Source organism: Xiphophorus hellerii, chromosome 2 (genome assembly GCF_003331165.1).
Source record: "Xiphophorus hellerii strain 12219 chromosome 2, Xiphophorus_hellerii-4.1, whole genome shotgun sequence".
Lineage (NCBI taxonomy): Eukaryota > Metazoa > Chordata > Actinopteri > Cyprinodontiformes > Poeciliidae > Xiphophorus > Xiphophorus hellerii.
This window is the reverse complement of record NC_045673.1, coordinates 32,896,900-32,915,762: the sequence shown is the minus strand read 5'-3', so window position 1 is coordinate 32,915,762 and position 18,863 is coordinate 32,896,900. Positions and strand designations below refer to the sequence as shown.

General features: G+C 35.3%; 1 long non-coding RNA gene across 1 annotated transcript; it reads right to left on the bottom strand.

Moving 5' to 3' along the window:
* Positions 1 to 14,426: 14,426 nt before the first annotated feature.
* Positions 14,427 to 15,003, bottom strand: LOC116711165 (uncharacterized). The gene is made up of 2 exons (XR_004337178.1): positions 14,682 to 15,003; positions 14,427 to 14,598 (listed from the first exon to the last, which is right to left on the bottom strand). It is a non-coding gene; the product is annotated as an uncharacterized LOC116711165 (long non-coding RNA).
* Between the last annotated feature and the right edge of the window lie 3,860 nt (positions 15,004 to 18,863).

Sequence of the window (18,863 nt, the reverse complement as noted above, 5' to 3'; positions counted from 1 at the left end):
CCAGAATACTGTTTGGATCAGGTGCTTCCATGGGAACTTTGGGTTCTGCAATCACCCATTTTGGCTGTCCCCTGTAATGTTTTCTAGTCTACAACTAACGTGGCAGTAAAATGACCTCATGTGGATGCCAGGTGATAGGAGGTTACGTTCCACATATATTTGTACATGGCCCCTTAAGTACAGTTCTAAAATGTGAGCTCATGGTGGTGAGAAAATTGGAGTATAGGTCATACAACTTTTCTTAAAGTGAATATCTTGTAGTTTTAACAAGTGTGCACATTTAAACCCTTCAATGCTGAAAACATAATGTACTTTACTATTTTTTAGGAATAGTACTGCTGTGCAAAACCTAACTTTAAGGTTTAAACTTTAAGGTTAACCTTTAAGGTTTAAACTTAAGGTTTAAACTTTTTAAAGGTTTAAACTTTAAGGTTTAAAACTTTAAGGTTTAAACTTTAAGGTTTAAACTTTAAGGTTTAAACTTTAAGGTTTAAACTTTAAGGTTTAAACTTTAAGGTTTAAACTTTAAGGTTTAAACTTTAAGGTTTAAACTTTAAGGTTTTAAACTTTAAGGTTTATTAAACTTTAAGGTTTAAACTTTAAGGTTTAAACTTTAAGGTTTAAACTTTAAGGTTTAAACTTTAAGGTTTAAACTTTAAGGTTTAAACTTTAAGGTTTAAACTTTAAGGTTTAAACTTTAAGGTTTAAACTTTAAGGTTTAAACTTTAAGGTTTAAACTTTAAGGTTTAAACTTTAAGGTTTAAACTTTAAGGTTTAAACTTTAAGGTTTAAACTTTAAGGTTTAAACTTTAAGGTTTAAACTTTAAGGTTTAAACTTTAAGGTTTAAACTTTAAGGTTTAAACTTTAAGGTTTAAACTTTAAGGTTTAAACTTTAAGGTTTAAACTTAAGGTTTAAACTTTAAGGTTTAAACTTTAAGGTTTAAACTTTAAGGTTTAAACTTTAAGGTTTAAACTTTAAGGTTTAAACTTTAAGGTTTAAACTTTAAGGTTTAAACTTTAAGGTTTAAACTTTAAGGTTTAAACTTTAAGGTTTAAACTTTAAGGTTTAAACTTTAAGGTTTAAACTTTAAGGTTTAAACTTTAAGGTTTAAACTTTAAGGTTTAAACTTTAAGGTTTAAACTTTAAGGTTTAAACTTTAAGGTTTAAACTTTAAGGTTTAAACTTTAAGGTTTAAACTTTAAGGTTTAAACTTTAAGGTTTAAACTTTAAGGTTTAAACTTTAAGGTTTAAACTTTAAGGTTTAAACTTTAAGGTTTAAACTTTAAGGTTTAAACTTTAAGGTTTAAACTTTAAGGTTTAAACTTTAAGGTTTAAACTTTAAGGTTTAAACTTTAAGGTTTAAACTTTAAGGTTTAAACTTTAAGGTTTAAACTTTAAGGTTTAAACTTTAAGGTTTAAACTTTAAGGTTTAAACTTTAAGGTTTAAACTTTAAGGTTTAAACTTTAAGGTTTAAACTTTAAGGTTTAAACTTTAAGGTTTAAACTTTAAGGTTTAAACTTTAAGGTTTAAACTTTAAGGTTTAAACTTTAAGGTTTAAACTTTAAGGTTTAAACTTTAAGGTTTAAACTTTAAGGTTTAAACTTTAAGGTTTAAACTTTAAGGTTTAAACTTTAAGGTTTAAACTTTAAGGTTTAAACTTTAAGGTTTAAACTTTAAGGTTTAAACTTTAAGGTTTAAACTTTAAGGTTTAAACTTTAAGGTTTAAACTTTAAGGTTTAAACTTTAAGGTTTAAACTTTAAGGTTTAAACTTTAAGGTTTAAACTTTAAGGTTTAAACTTTAAGGTTTAAACTTTAAGGTTTAAACTTTAAGGTTTAAACTTTAAGGTTTAAACTTTAAGGTTTAAACTTTAAGGTTTAAACTTTAAGGTTTAAACTTTAAGGTTTAAACTTTAAGGTTTAAACTTTAAGGTTTAAACTTTAAGGTTTAAACTTTAAGGTTTAAACTTTAAGGTTTAAACTTTAAGGTTTAAACTTTAAGGTTTAAACTTTAAGGTTTAAACTTTAAGGTTTAAACTTTAAGGTTTAAACTTTAAGGTTTAAACTTTAAGGTTTAAACTTTAAGGTTTAAACTTTAAGGTTTAAACTTTAAGGTTTAAACTTTAAGGTTTAAACTTTAAGGTTTAAACTTTAAGGTTTAAACTTTAAGGTTTAAACTTTAAGGTTTAAACTTTAAGGTTTAAACTTTAAGGTTTAAACTTTAAGGTTTAAACTTTAAGGTTTAAACTTTAAGGTTTAAACTTTAAGGTTTAAACTTTAAGGTTTAAACTTTAAGGTTTAAACTTTAAGGTTTAAACTTTAAGGTTTAAACTTTAAGGTTTAAACTTTAAGGTTTAAACTTTAAGGTTTAAACTTTAAGGTTTAAACTTTAAGGTTTAAACTTTAAGGTTTAAACTTTAAGGTTTAAACTTTAAGGTTTAAACTTTAAGGTTTAAACTTTAAGGTTTAAACTTTAAGGTTTAAACTTTAAGGTTTAAACTTTAAGGTTTAAACTTTAAGGTTTAAACTTTAAGGTTTAAACTTTAAGGTTTAAACTTTAAGGTTTAAACTTTAAGGTTTAAACTTTAAGGTTTAAACTTTAAGGTTTAAACTTTAAGGTTTAAACTTTAAGGTTTAAACTTTAAGGTTTAAACTTTAAGGTTTAAACTTTAAGGTTTAAACTTTAAGGTTTAAACTTTAAGGTTTAAACTTTAAGGTTTAAACTTTAAGGTTTAAACTTTAAGGTTTAAACTTTAAGGTTTAAACTTTAAGGTTTAAACTTTAAGGTTTAAACTTTAAGGTTTAAACTTTAAGGTTTAAACTTTAAGGTTTAAACTTTAAGGTTTAAACTTTAAGGTTTAAACTTTAAGGTTTAAACTTTAAGGTTTAAACTTTAAGGTTTAAACTTTAAGGTTTAAACTTTAAGGTTTAAACTTTAAGGTTTAAACTTTAAGGTTTAAACTTTAAGGTTTAAACTTTAAGGTTTAAACTTTAAGGTTTAAACTTTAAGGTTTAAACTTTAAGGTTTAAACTTTAAGGTTTAAACTTTAAGGTTTAAACTTTAAGGTTTAAACTTTAAGGTTTAAACTTTAAGGTTTAAACTTTAAGGTTTAAACTTTAAGGTTTAAACTTTAAGGTTTAAACTTTAAGGTTTAAACTTTAAGGTTTAAACTTTAAGGTTTAAACTTTAAGGTTTAAACTTTAAGGTTTAAACTTTAAGGTTTAAACTTTAAGGTTTAAACTTTAAGGTTTAAACTTTAAGGTTTAAACTTTAAGGTTTAAACTTTAAGGTTTAAACTTTAAGGTTTAAACTTTAAGGTTTAAACTTTAAGGTTTAAACTTTAAGGTTTAAACTTTAAGGTTTAAACTTTAAGGTTTAAACTTTAAGGTTTAAACTTTAAGGTTTAAACTTTAAGGTTTAAACTTTAAGGTTTAAACTTTAAGGTTTAAACTTTAAGGTTTAAACTTTAAGGTTTAAACTTTAAGGTTTAAACTTTAAGGTTTAAACTTTAAGGTTTAAACTTTAAGGTTTAAACTTTAAGGTTTAAACTTTAAGGTTTAAACTTTAAGGTTTAAACTTTAAGGTTTAAACTTTAAGGTTTAAACTTTAAGGTTTAAACTTTAAGGTTTAAACTTTAAGGTTTAAACTTTAAGGTTTAAACTTTCACATGCAGTACCTACCGTGGCCACCAGGGGCGCCGAAGAGCATTTTTTTTTTTTTTTCTTATCGATAAAATAATTTCTACATACATTATCAAATACTGTATATATTGTGAGCACAAATCACTTCATAGTGAAATTGTGTGTTTTTGATATGACAGGAATTGTTACAAAAAATGAATAAAAATCAGCTCCACCAAGGTGCCTGTTATTGGCCTTTAGGCTTAGTTTTTTATGCCTTGGGCATGTGTTTTGCCGAGAAACGCTTACCTGCCGAGATATTCTTAAAGATTCGTTTTTGTAAAAATGTGATATTCAAGGTTGTACCGTGAGAATCTCGTCCCTTCCCATGCCGAGTTCAAACTTTAAGGTTTAAACTTGCGAAGCGTGCGGTACCTACCGCGTCCACCAGGGGCCCCGAAGAGCAGTTCTTTTTGTTTTGGGATAATGTGCTGATTGGTTCATGTTTGATTTTCATAATTCTTCTAATGCAATGTGGGTTGCTGGATGTTTAACGACCAAATAAAGTTTTTAAAGAATCTTTGTGTATTTTTTATGCAGCTGACTGTGTACACATATAATAACTAAACCTTCATGTTAATCCTCCATGCCATTTTTGCTGTATTATAAGTTTTCACATTTAGTTTCACAGCTTAAATTAGTAAAAGCAGAAACATCTCAAGTTGATTTCAGCTTTAAGCTACTAATTTAGCCAGCAGTTTATTTTTTGCAGTATTCAGACTGAAGATGTTTTTTTTAATAAAACAGATGAGAATCTTTTCAATCAAAACTTGTTTAATTAAATCAGCTATTGAATTAGAATAATAACTTGTATAAAACTGCCATTTCTGTCTGGTTAATGGTGCAGCAGATCCTGCAGGGGGCGCTCTGGGGCCTCAGTGTCCAGGTCGGTTACAGTCACATCTCCCAGACTCCTGAATCTTCTGGTTCCTTCCTGAAATGATTTCCTGCAATAAAATGTTGGTTGGAAATGAGCAGAAAACTGAGAAAAACCTGAAAAAGTTCAAATGTGACCTAAAGTTTTACAGCTCAACTCATACAAAGGAAAACATGAAAATAAAGGTGTTTATTGTCAGCTGGGTCAGGGGGCGGAGCCTCAGGTGTGTCAGCTCTAGTCAGGTTTGGATCAGAACCGGTTCAGACTCCGTGCAGCAGCAGAGCAGAGTCTGTATATTTTTGTTATTTAATCAATTATCTTAAGAAAGCGAAATTGATAGGATATAAGGTTTCTTTTCTTTTTCTTTTTTGGGGGGGCTTGGGAGTAATATATATGTAGCATCCCGATCCACACTCCATTCCAGTTCATGGCGGTAATGCACATCAATAAGTTGCTTGCCAACCGCCAAAAAAGAAGAAGAAGAGGAGCAGCGTCTGGATCAGGTGAGTGTTTTGCTGATGTTTTATTTACAATGTGAAATTAATCCACAGCATAAACAACTAAGCAGGGTGTGATATTATTTAAAACAATGTGGTTGCAAGGAAGTAAATTTGGTAAGACTTTATTTGAAGGGGTGCACGTAAAAAGGACATAGGATTCTTTATAAATGTTGTCATGAAATGACACTTTTTATACAGGGTTTACACTTTTAATTGACTTTTATGTAATGTTTTAGCGTAAGTGTGCATAAAAATCTCATTATTTACCAAAAAAATTGACAAAGTTTACACTTTTACTGTGTGGGTTATTGAACAAAACTATAACGCTGCCCTTAGATCAAATATAACTCGGATTAAATTAATGAATGAAATATAAAATCAGTATTCCTGGATGTAGAAAATGTTTCTGTAAGGATGCAGTTGTGACCTCACACCACTAGGGTGCGCTAGCGGCCGCGCTGTTTCTCTTCTCTCTTGGAATAGAAGTAGCGAGCACGTTACCTTGTACAGTGCGCATGCTCACTGAGCATTGTTGTTGTAGTCAGCTGGTGGTTGTCATTCTGGCGAAAAGTGGAGAAAAATATCAAGTGAAACGGAGCAAAAGCCGAACGGATTGAAATATTTTACAGAAACGACAGTAGGTGTCGCTGTTTTCGCTTTATAACTAACAGTGCCGCTTAATTTTATTTAAAATTAGAGCAAGTCGGTCGTTTCTCCGCAGGTGGAGCGCTCGGATGGAGGCAGAGCCGGAGGACCAGGAGGAGGAAGAGGCGGCTGCCGCCATGCTGTGGTCCATCCAGGAGGCTCTGGAGAGGCAGACCCAGCAGATCGGAGCGTCGGCCTGCGGGGCCACAGCGGTGGTGGACGTCCTGAAGGCCCTCGGAGTGGATGTTGCGCCGGAAGAAGCTGACCGCTGCGTCCAAACCCGCCTGAGGGATATATTATGGGATGTTGGTGCGTGAAGAATAGTTTTTGACATGTTTGCCAGCGAAATAATGTGCAGCTGTTCATTTCTATTGAGACTAGAACGGATAGCAGTGACAGAAAATGTATTTTTTTTGTCATCATTTTCTGTATTTAAAAGCTGTTGATTGTGTTGGAGTACAGAGAGTAGAATGTAAATGTGCAAGTTGTAATTTGTAAATGATTTGAGGGGATCTGGATGAATAAACGTTATGTTCAGGTCTTAATTGAGTTACTCGTTACAATCCTAAACAAGTGGGTTTTTAGTGGAGATTTAAAGGAAGTCAGTGTTTCAGCTGTTTTACAGTTTTCTGGAAGTTTGTTCCAAATTTGTGGTGAATAGATGCTGAAAGCTGCTTCTCCTCGTTTGGTTCTGGTTCTGGGGATGCAGAGCAGACCAGAACCGGAAGACCTGAGAGGTCTGGAAGGTTGATACGACAACAGCGGATCTTTAATGTATTGAGCCGTTCAGTGATTTGTAAACTAACAACGGTATTTTAAAGTCTATTCTTTGAGCTACAGGGAGCCAGTGGAGGGACTATAAAACTGGTGTTATGTGCTCTGTCTTCCTGGTTTTAGGATCTTTTTTCTTTGGCTTTTGGCACAATCTGAGAGGTTTCACTTTGTTTTATATGTATTTTATGTTTCAATCTTTTCTATTTTATAATCGCATTGTATTTTATGATTGTGTATAGCACTTTGGTCCTGTCGGTGTATAAAGTGCTTCATAAATAAAGTTGGTATGGTATGGTATATTCTTAAATATTGAGGCCACACCTCCTCCTTTTTTATGTTTTCTATTCTCACTTAAGAAATTGTAGTTAGGAGGTACGATCGGTTCGTTATTGTCATTCAACCATGTTTCTGTCAGAAACATAACATTGATATTATGCTCAGTGATGAAATCATTAATTAATAGAGCTTTAGCACAGAGAGATCTGGTGTTTAAAAGAGTTTAAATGTTTAAGTTTAAGCGAGTTGGAGGCCAAAAGTTCTTCAGTCTGAGGTTTGAATTAGGTCCGCTGTATTTTATATTTCTGTTTTTTTGTAAAAGGTTTTTGTAGCGATCTGGACAGGTAATGTCCTGTTCTGCAGTGCCGGGGGGCCAGACGGGTGTAAAGATAATTTTCTGGACCCGGACTCAGACCTCAGAGACGCAGAGTGATGGATCCTCTGGGGAGTCAGAGGAAGTGAGCTCTGCTACGTGAGCGCTGAGGATTAGAACAAGCAGAAACTGTTATTAGTGGTTTATTGTGTTGCTGAGCAGAAACTTGGTGCAGCTTTGGCTATTTTATAAAAGTCTTTATAGATAAAACTGAATCTGATCAACTTGAAAATCTTTATTAATTTAATGAAATAGTAATGGAAAAAAAATCTTGAAATGTTTAAACATAAATAAGCTATAAACTGAAATGTGAACTGGTTGTTATTTTCCATTTATTTCCTGGTAGTGATGATCAGACAGGATTCTTCTCATTAGCAACACACCTCTGCTGTGAGAGGGGGCGGAGCCACAGGTGGGTCCGGTTCAAGTTCTGGAGAATCGGGTCCAGTTCGTTCCGACTCGGTTTGTGTGAACAGAAGGAGAAGCAAAGATCTGATCAGGTGAGTTTTAACTCCACATTCTTCTGGTTTCCAGTCCTGACTGGGTTTTCTCTCTTTGAGCTGCTGGACAGAACCAGAACTGGGCCTGGTTCTGGTTCTGGTTCTGGTTATGATGCAGAGCTGCAGCACCTGGTTTCAATCAGGAACTCTGATTTTCTCTGAGTTTTCATCTGTAACCCAGACAACAAGCTGAGTTTGCTCCCAGTTTCATAGTGGAGTCAAACTGGTACCAGTAGGTTCTGAGTGTTTGTGGCCCGGCTGAGATATCTGGGTTCCTGATTGGTGGATGGAAAATATTTCAATATGAAGTCAATAATTTATTGATCAGAGAGGATTTCTCTGGGCTTTTATCAGTAGAAAATCCAGATTGAATCAGACATTGTGGATCAAATGCGTTACTTTATGGACTTTCTTTAATATGGAAAACTTGACCTCTTTCTGACCATCGCTCCATTTCCGAGTCTTTCTGGTTTTAAATGTTTGCTCATTAGAAAATCAGAAAATTGTTGGTTGAATCACAGCAATAATTTCCACAGCTGTTTGCCAACTTGCTAGGAAAGCTGTTTTATGTATTTTATATTTGAGTCACTGAATACAATCACGGACATTTCAAATATCCATGTTTTTCCTTTACTCTGATTTTGTTTTAATGAGCAAAATCAAAGTCCCTGGTGAATTAATGAATGAAACGTATTCATACCCCTTTAAATTTCTCACTCTGTTTCATTGCAGCCATTTGCTAATCTCAGAAAAGTTCATATTATTTCTCATTAATGTATACTCAGCATCCCCTCTTGACAGAAAACATACAGAATTGTAGAAAGCTTTGTAAATTTATAAAAAAAAAAAAGAAAAACTGAAACATCACATGGTCATAAGTATTCAGACCTTTTGCTCAGTAGAAACCCCTTTTTAGCTTGTACAGCCATGAGTCTTCTTGGAAATGATGCAACTGGTTTTTCACAGCTGGATTTGGGGATCCTCTGCCACTCCTCCTTCAGAACCTCTCCAGTTCCATCGGGTCGGATGGTGAATGTTGGCGTCACGAATGGTCATAGAGTTGGATGCAGGCATGCATAACAAATCACATTTTATTTTAAATACATTTACATTTTTCAAGAGTACATTGCCAATATGTACTTGTACAGAATTGTACAAATTGTCAATGCATTCAAAATTTGCAGACAACATGCTTATGAAAATTAGTACAATGAAACAATAGGTTGAAGGTTATCCTGCAATAGTCAGCCCCGCCCACTCCTCACTACTCCCCAGGGCTGCCTACTGACCAGTTCTCCGTCTAACAGGTCCGGAAAATCTCTGAGTCCTGGGTATTACCCTAAGAGTACTCTATAAGAGATAATCTATTTAAACTGGTGGCGAAAGTGATTCGTCTAGCTCTAACTACCTCCAATCCAGAAGTTATGACCCTTTACAGTTAAGAAACAATCAGCTGAGTAGCCCTCGCAGCTGCATAATTCCAATAACCACTTCTGTTAACGGTAGCCCACTTTCTAAATCATAACTTGCACTTGGAACCGGCTAGATTATGTTTAGTGACTTAGATGTAAGTCCCAGGGTCATTATTTAATCTCACCAAAGGAAATTATGAAGCCTCCTATTTACTGGAATCATGTACATTAGTTTTACCTTAATTAAAAGAACTGGACAAAGATTAAATGACTCTATTAATTCCAATGTCCACCAACCTCATTAGAATTTTATAGTATAAATTTATTAAGCAAGCTTAAGCAGGGGTATGCGACATACAAATCAATAATCAATCGTATATAATTCAAAAACAGTGTAATAAAATTTACATGTACAATCATACTACCCTGTCTCCTTTCCCTAACTTTTAAGTCGCACGTTCTGAAATGGAATTTCGATGAGCAGATTCAACTCATACCCAGAAGATGGTGGATCTTTTGGCAACAGGAATTTCTAGCGTCCTTGGTTGAGGTCTTTGCCTTGTGTGGAAAAATCCTCCTTAGAAAGGAAACAAAGCAGAACGGGTCCGAATCCTTTTGCAAGACCCAGTTCTTCATCCCTTAGGGGTCTTTGTCCTTCCTCCAAGTCTTGTTGCAGAGTTTGAAAGTGCTGGGTTGAGACGAGACCAACGGTCAAATAAAGAACCAGAGATGGGGCGATGGGACCCAGTCCTTTCTTAGCGGTGTGAAGTCCGAGCTTCCCCGTGGTTCTGAAGTGCGGTCCGTAGCTCAATCTGCTCCTCTGTGAGTTGTCTCTCCTTCTGCGCCGCCGGACTGGGAACAGCTGGTTCCTCTTTTCAGCCCCTTTTTATGCCTCTCCTCACCATATGTGTGTATGGGGAGGTTTGGTCTACGTGACTTGCTTCACATCTGCTGTCTCTCATGAAAAAGTCCCTACATTTCCCAACCTGTTTTTGCTGACCATAGTGGAAGTTCCCGTACTTCCTCTTTTTCCGTTGCCTCAGCCAAACTCACCGCACCACCCATCCTGCCGCTTTGGCCATCTGTTCAGAACTGCTTGCGACATTTCCTGTTTCAGGGCTGTACTGCATTCCTCTCTTTTCCTATAACTCACTATTATTTATTATAACTCATTAAACACATTCATCCTATTTGAATTGATTTCAAATGATTACAACTTCATATTCATTGACAATAAATCACATCTTTTGTCTTATTGTTAATCATTAACATAATCATTACATAGTTAAATCATTACAGATCATTAATCAGAGATTCTTTGCAGAAAGTTATTGAGTGATTACTTATACTCATATTATTCCGACTTATTCAACTTAATTAACTTTTAATCAAACTACAGGATTACTTTATTTCTTCCAAGCCATTATACATCTTTTTCTGCGTGTGCCTGGAAAGATCTCATACCCTTATGCCAGTTTTCTTGACAAGGTACACTTTAGAGGAAATGTGAAAAATATTTAACCAAGGACAGAGTATTGTTTTAATTTAATATCACAGTATTCCAGTATTATTGCAAACATACTGACATTTCTCCTTCCTAAGAACAGTGAGGATCAACGGCAGAACATTCCCATTCACTGCACTTTACAGAAACCTACAAAAAAAGAACACTTGTATTTTAAAGAGTACAGACAAATGGCAAAGAAAAAAGTCTGACTTACAATTTTAAGACGTAGCGGACTCGCTATGCATGTGACATCATCGGAACCGATGATGATTGGGACCGGATGCCTGGGGTGGGGAAACATTTCTAGGTTACTTCTTTACCTGTTTATGTTAGAAGTAGAAAAAATAGTCAGCAATATCATAGAATCAGTTGATGTTGAGGCATCAACTATGAAGCTGTTTTCAGTGAGGTCTTAAGGGAGACAATCTACCATAAAATCTTTCCATCCATGATCTGAACACATTGATCCCTGCAGGGTGGTGAGGGGGGCCGGTGGGGCCCAGCTCCAGCTGTCATCAGACGAGAGGCGGGGTTCACCCTGGACAGGTCACCAGTCCATCGCAGGCACTGAAAGCTAACAATGAATAAAATGTATGAAAGAGAAATGATAAATTAACAAGGAGAATAAATTATGTCCAATTATTTTAAAATCAAATCATGTTTACTAATTGCAGTGATTTATAATTGCTGACATCAGAGACTCAGAACCTGGTTTTAGAGGAAGAATTGAGCTGAATCAGAAAAACTGAAGTATATTTTGAGGTTGTCAATAACATTCCTCTGTGGGATCCAAAAGTCAAGATTCTGAGAGTAGCGTTGTTGTCTTGTAATAGGAAGGGCGTAGGTTCGATTTCATCTTCCTCTTGCCACGTGTCAACGTGCTTTGGCACCACTGTTTGTATATGTTGGGCCTCCCAGCTGTGGTGTTTATCTGTATATGGCAGCCTGAGTCTGTTGAATGTGTAGGTCACTCATAGCACAAAGGCTTCAGCCTGGATGTATTATTGAGTTTTAAATATATAACATGTTTTCAGACTCTACACTGGTTTCCAAAATATAAACTCTCCAGCTTTTATTTAGCAGCTGAACCAAAATCTGCAAAATAAAAATCCAACTGTTTTGTCAGTTGATCCGAATTTCCGAACGCGGCTCCCCGCATCTCAGACCACGGCTCCGACCTTTATTTCAAATAAAAAAAACCCTACTGTATTGTTTTTACCTCTAAAATATATATTTCTCAAATATCAATTGTTACAGCTAATCGTGGATCCATTTAAGTAAATTTAAAGCAAGTACACTCTGCGGTCGGAGTCCCGTTCGGGGCATTTCCGACCGCACTTCCGAACGGGACTCCGACCGCAGAGTGTACTTGCTTTAAATTTACTTAAACGGATCCACGATTAGCTGTAACAATTGATATTTGAGAAATATATATTTTAGAGGTAAAAACAATACAGTAGTTGTTTTGTTTTTTTTTAAATAAATGTTAATAAAATATTGTCACATGGACATCCAGGTTGTTGAATTGTACTTAAAAGTATGTATGTGTATATATGTACACACACACACACGCCCACACACAGGTGTATGTGTGTGTGTGCGTGTGTGTGTGGCCCGGTTCTCCTTCAGAACCAAGCTGCTGGCTTCATGGAGCTGTGGTTCTGGTTTCCTCCTGATCAGAACCAACAAACTCTGACAGCAGATTTCTACAAACTCTCTTAAAGCTGCAGCTTCTCAGTGGGAGGAGAATGGTTCAGGCTTCCTGATTGGACACAGAGACAGCAATCAGCCAATCAGAGGAGCAGCAGCTTGCTGTGTTCCTGCGTTTGTGTTGGTGTGAAGATGAGTGTTGTTGCTGTGTCCATGTCTCCAGGAAGTCCAGCTGGACTCCAGCCGTCCAACATGTCTAGAGACAGTGGTCCTCATCCATCAAACTGTGGCAGCAGCAGATCTGATCTCAGATCTGTTTGCTCTCTCAGCTCAACAGGAAACAACTGATCGGGTTCATCCTGGTCACAGCTCTGAGATCAGTCTGACTGCAGCCTGGAAACCATCTACTGGATGTGCTGCGTCACTGACTGCTGCTGGAGAGAGGCTGGAAACACTCACTGATCTGCTCTCTCCTTCCTTCTTCTCTCTGCAGGTTCTGATCTCTGTGAAGTAGAGAATGGTCTCAGTGTCCTGCTGATCCTCAGAGGTTGAAGCTGCAGCAGTTTGAGTCTAAAGAGACTCTGACTGGATCATGATGATGACCTCTGACCTCCAAGGTTTTCCTCCCGTTTATTTTCTCGTGTCTGTCATTTATTGTTTGTCTCTTTGGATCAATAAAGATCCAATTCAAACTGGGCTCCATTTAGAGGCTTCGTGGAGTTTTGATCTGAACTGGATTCAACTGGAAAGTTGATCTTTTTTCTCTCTGATTCATTTTCATCCTGGAACCAGAAATGGTCTGAGAATGGAAACATGGGAATCATTTTCAGTTCAGCTTTGAAGCCATGAAAGACACTTCAAACCTCTTTTCTCTGCTGCTTCGTCCTTCTGCTGACATGAAAATGTTCCTCAAAGCTCCACAGATAAAAAGATGCTTCACTGGAAACTGCAGCGAAACTTCAGCTTCCATCAGAGAAACCAGTTTAACCAGTTTAGAACTGGATGTCCTACAGAAACTCTGATCTTAGAGCAGTTTTCAGAAACATGTGGAACCTGGAAAATAAAGATTTTATATATTTTATGTTCATTGTAAAAGCTAAATCTTGAAGTTTTACGTCATCATTGATTCTCAGCTTTAATTTCTCTCAGTTTGTTTTGGTTTTTACTTTTTTAACTCCATATTTCATGTTTTGAGTTTTCTAGAGAACTTCGGGCTCTTTACTGTGATTTTACTGATTTATTCAAACCTCAGAGAATCACTGGGATAATGTGCTGATTGGTTCATGTTTGATTTTCATAATTCTTCTAATGTAATGTGGGTTGCTGGGTGTTTAACGACCAAATAAAGTTTTTAAAAAATCTTTGTGTATTTTTTATGCAGCTGATTGTGTACACATATAATAAATAAACTTGTCTTGTACATTCTGCGTCTTCTTCTCACACTTTTTGCCTGAGAGGAGAGTCTCTCCCTCAACCTAGGTACCCTTAGTTTAAACTTTAAGGTTTAAAGAGCTGTTGCTCTTTTTGCTTCAGCTATTAAATATTCCTTTTCTTTCCTTCTTTCTGTGCAACCATGAAAGCTGTGATCCCACCCGGCCCGGCTCAGTTGTTACCTGGTACCAGGAGGAGTTGGTTCTGATGCACCATACATCTGAAATAAAGTTGCTTGTCGCAGCCTTTCGTTCCAAAAAAGCAAAAAATAAAAACTCCAATAAAGGCTGTGGGTGGTAACAGGCGGTTTGGGATTTGTACGCACTTTGACTCGATTCATTTATTGCAAAAGTAGAAATAAAGGTCTTGTAACTTAGTTGAAATGAAAAATAATCTCAATTTAATGTTTGAAGGTGTAAACAAGTGTTCAAAAAAAAAAAATCATTCTACCAAACCTCCCGTCCACACCAGACATCCACCAAACAATCCACCCAGCACCCGGTGTGTTCTTAATTAATTACTTAAATTGGTGGGAGGGTCTAACAATTAACAACGTAAATTAAACAATTCCAAATATAAAAATTAATGACAAATTTTGATTCTAAATTAACTTAAATATATTCCAACTACCCAAAGAACAAAACAAAATTGGTAGAAATGATAAACTACAAAACCTTAGCATAAATGGCCACGACAGTTGCTCCTAAAGTCATCAGTTGGACCTGTCTGGTTCTTCATCTGGTCTCTGTCATGTTGTTTTGAACTCTCCGAACCCACATGCAAAGACTCTCTCAGGAGATCAGATTAAAGATTTATTTACAAAAGACAATTGGTGTGTAATGCAGGAGCGTCTGATCAGGAGCGGACCGGTGTGATCGAACAGCTGGTAGGTGGGCGTAACTCGTCAGGGAGCTCAGCGGATGGAACTGCAAATCCCGTACTTCGCATGGAGTGTCCAGACAACAGGGAGCCTAGGAATCACAGAAAGGTACAGGACAGGTAAGCGTGCGAAACAGACTGGATATCTTTCTAGAGATCTCAGGACCAGATGTACCACAAAGGCGACAACACTCTGGCGACGAAGTGCCGGGAACCCGCTCCTAATATGCTCCCGCTGATGATCCACAGGTGTGCCGAAACACACCTGTGGAGAGGGTGTGTGAATACGCGGGCGAGCTCTCGAACGCCACCTAGAAGGAAACCAGAGGAACTGCTGAAGCCGCAGATCCTGACAGTCTCTGGTTGTTCAAGCACGATGAAGAAGTTCCAATAGGTTCCAAATCTCATTATTTCTCAAGCAAATGATGCTGAGGGGTGCTGGTCAGGTCCTGAAACTGTTAAACGGACCTGGGTGGAGCACAGAATGGAAAATTGGTGAAGTACAAAAAGAAGTGCTCATTTGACCAAACTTGATTCGTATTCTCCCTCCAACCCTCTGCAGGTCCCCGCCATGTTTGGTGGTCCTAGCCCATTCCTTTCATGTAGCTGCCATAGACTCCCGTTCATTTTTCGACCTAGTCAAAGTCTGGCTAGGAACGTCTTATCGCGCTGGGACTTAACCCTAACTTCAGTGGCCTCTTACCTCAACCAGGTTTCACTACATTTTGATTTGCTTTTTTAGCTCAATCTTTTAAATAATCAGCTGAGCTTTAAAACCTCGTCTGAGTTTCTGTTGAATGAAGGAGTTTTGCCTCAATGCTGCTCGGCTCACCAGGAATTGGCCTTAAAAGTAAATATGTTTAAACAGATTTTCTCTCCTTTTACTTTTAAGGAGTAAAAAGGAACAGATGAACTCATGTTCATTCATGTTTATTGGAATAAACATGAGTTCATTCCAATAAACTCATGTTATTGGAATGAACTCAGCTCAGCTTTAAAAAGTCATCTCAGTGATAACTGTTGGATGATGGAGTTTTATCTTAAGGCTTCTCTGAAGGGGCTTGAATTTGGTTTTAAAAGTCTGATATTTTAACCAAGTTTTATTTTGTTTTATTTGTCTTCAAACTCTGTTTTGAAGACAGAAATCACAGCTCAGCTTCTGATTTCATTGTTGAGCTCCTGCTAGGTGCCAGAAATGTGTATTATCACGGTTCTGAACATCAGAAATGGACTTTAAAAAACCCAGAATGCATTGCATGGTGGGGCTTCATATTTTAGCTTCTAGTTCAGCTGTTTTTGCTGCAACCCCTAACAAACCATATACTGTTTTCATCAAAATGAACTCCTCTATCAAACTAGATGACTTAGAATGAATTTGGAAACGTGTAGAAAATCAGCACCATGAGTCAGAATAGGGTGTTTATTGTTGAACTGTTGCCTGCTGCGAGCTTGAAAAAGAAAAACCACCTGCTGGCTGCTTTGGGTAAGTACCCTTACCTATTAATGTGGTCATGGAGTTACAACGGAGCATTCTAGAGGTCTTGCGGTGTATGATGGCACTAGAATGGCTCTTTGGTTTCGTTCAGGGATGATGGTTTGAACCCCAGCAAGTGTCTAGAGATCTGGAAAGCAGCAGCTGGTCCAGGTTCTTCTTCCTTGGGACAATGGCTGGGTGATGATGACTTGGTATGACTGCTAATGCTCATCCTCCTGGTTAGCGTTATGACACGGGGAGCCATACCAATCTGGTGCGCAGTTCATTTTGGCTAGCTTGATAAAGGTGAGTCGGTGCCCCACCAAGCAGACTCCCAGTACTCTACACAAACCAGACCAGCAGAGAATCAATCAATGCAGAGCATGCTGCATGTTAACCTTGCAGTGTTTAACGGATAGCACGTGGGAAAGGTGACTCGGGAGTCTTGAATGCAGTCCAATCTTCTATAGCCTCACAAGCCCATGTGAGGCCCAAGACCATTTTGGCAGCTTCCATGCAGAAAAGCATGATGCTCTTCTTTGTGTGTCACACATTGGTCTTTGCAGTACAACAGCCAGCTATTGGCTATAGCAAGATCCTTAATTAGTACCCTCAATTTCCATTTTTTGCCACTTGTGTGGTAGCAACTGATAAGGTCAATTACACCCATCTTGGAGTTGTATATATGGACAATACTGGGTTGTGAGATGGTCACTTATTTCAGTTTGACGTCTTTGTGAGGTGTCTTCTTGCAGGGTTAGGTAATTATGCAAGTAGTGGCATGCTAACCCTGTGCCACTACCTTTTTTTTCTTTTTTTTTATACCAGAATACTGTTTGGATCAGGTGCTTCCATGGGAACTTTGGGTTCTGCAATCACCCATTTTGGCTGTCCCCTGTAATGTTTTCTAGTCTACAACTAACGTGGCAGTAAAATGACCTCATGTGGATGCCAGGTGATAGGAGGTTACGTTCCACATATATTTGTACATGGCCCCTTAAGTTACAGTTCTAAAATGTGAGCTCATGGTGGTGAGAAAATTGGAGTATAGGTTCATACAACTTTTCTTAAAGTGAATATCTTGTAGTTTTAACAAGTGTGCACATTTAAACCCTTCAATGCTGAAACATAAATGTACTTTACTATTTTTTAAGGAATAGTACTGCTGTGCAAAACCTAACTTTAAGGTTTAAACTTTAAGGTTTAAACTTTAAGGTTTAAACTTTAAGGTTTAAACTTTAAGGTTTAAACTTTAAGGTTTAAACTTTAAGGTTTAAACTTTAAGGTTTAAACTTTAAGGTTTAAACTTTAAGGTTTAAACTTTAAGGTTTAAACTTTAAGGTTTAAACTTTAAGGTTTAAACTTTAAGGTTTAAACTTTAAGGTTTAAACTTTAAGGTTTAAACTTTAAGGTTTAAACTTTAAGGTTTAAACTTTAAGGTTTAAACTTTAAGGTTTAAACTTTAAGGTTTAAACTTTAAGGTTTAAACTTTAAGGTTTAAACTTTAAGGTTTAAACTTTAAGGTTTAAACTTTAAGGTTTAAACTTTAAGGTTTAAACTTTAAGGTTTAAACTTTAAGGTTTAAACTTTAAGGTTTAAACTTTAAGGTTTAAACTTTAAGGTTTAAACTTTAAGGTTTAAACTTTAAGGTTTAAACTTTAAGGTTTAAACTTTAAGGTTTAAACTTTAAGGTTTAAACTTTAAGGTTTAAACTTTAAGGTTTAAACTTTAAGGTTTAAACTTTAAGGTTTAAACTTAAGGTTTAAACTTTAAGGTTTAAACTTTAAGGTTAAACCTTAAAGGTTAAACTTAAGGTTTAAACTTTAAGGTTTAAACTTTAAGGTTTAAAACTTTAAGGTTTAAACTGTAAGGTTAAACTTTAGGTTTAAACTTAAGGTTTAAACTTTAAGGTTTAAACTTTAAGGTTAAACTTTAAGGGTTAAACTTTAAGGTTTAAACTTTAAGGTTTAATACGTTAAGGTTTAAACTTTAGGTTAAACTTTAAGGTTTAAACTTAAGTTAAAGTTAGTTTAAACTTTAAGGTTTAAACTTTAAGGTTTAAACTTTAAGGTTTAAACTTTAAGGTTTAAACTTTAGGTTTAAACTTTAGGTTTAAAACTTTAAGGTTTAAACTTTAAGGTTTAAACTTAAGGTTTAAACTTTAAGGTTTAAACTTTAAGGGTTTAAAACTTTAAGGTTTAAACTTTAAGGTTTAAACTTTAAGGTTTAAACTTTAGGTTAAACTTTAAGGTTTAAACTTTAAGGTTTAAACTCATTAAGGTTTAAACTTTAAGGTTTAAACTTTAAGGTTTAAACTTTAAGGTTTAAACTTAAGGTTTAAACTTAAGGTTTAAACTTTAAGGTTTAAACTTAGGTTAAACTGTAAGGTTTAAACTTTAAGGTTTAAACTTTAAGGTTTAAAACTTTAAGGTTTAAACTTTAAGGTTTAAACTTTAAGGTTTAAACTTTAAGGTTAAACTTTAAGGTTTAAACTTTAAGGTTTAAACTTTAAGGTTTAAACTTTAAGGTTTAAACTTTAAGGTTAAACTTTAAGGTTTAAACTTTAAGGTTTAAACTTTAAGGTTTAAACTTAAGGTTTAAACTTTAAGGTTTAAACTTTAAGGTTTAAACTTTAAGGTTTAAACTTAAGGTTTAAACTTTAAAGTTTAAACTTTAAGGTTTAAACTTTAAGGTTAAACTTTAAGGTTAAACTTTAAGGTTTAAACTTTAAGGTTAAACTTTAAGGTTTAAACTTTAAGGTTTAAACTTTAAGGTTTAAACTTAGGTTTAAACTTAAGGTTTAAACTTTAAGGTTTAAACTTTAAGGTTTAAACTTTAAGGTTTAAACTTTAAGGTTTAAACTTAAGGTTTAAACTTTAAGGT